We start from the raw sequence: 412 nt of genomic DNA on the forward strand, positions 1-412 counted from the left end.
CCAGCCGTGCTTCTGTCAGACCAGAAAGACACACTGACTGATGTCAACGGCTGTTTCTAAAGGTAGAGGCGTGTGGTGCACAGGTGAAGCGCAGGACGTGAAGGGGCTGTGTCAGTGCCGTCAAATCCTGGCACCTGTGGGCAGGATCCTTGGCACAAATGAGAAGTCTTTGACGGGTAACAGTCAAACCTAAAGAGGGATAGTTATTAAAAAGTAAAAATATATTTTGCAGAAGGAGAGGTGGCCCTAGTGGGGGCCCCCCACCTCAGGACGGGGCAGGGCAGGTTTGTCTGCATGGCCCTCTGGCTCACCTAGGGGGAGCGTGCGGGAGGGCAGGGCCAGACACAAACGGAGCGAGGGAGGGGACATCGGCAGCGGGGCCGGGGCCGCCCCCCGGGAGGCGCCGGGGGGG

Source organism: Tupaia chinensis, unplaced genomic scaffold (genome assembly GCF_000334495.1).
Source record: "Tupaia chinensis unplaced genomic scaffold, TupChi_1.0 Scaffold000612_1, whole genome shotgun sequence".
Classification (NCBI taxonomy): Eukaryota; Metazoa; Chordata; class Mammalia; order Scandentia; family Tupaiidae; genus Tupaia; species Tupaia belangeri.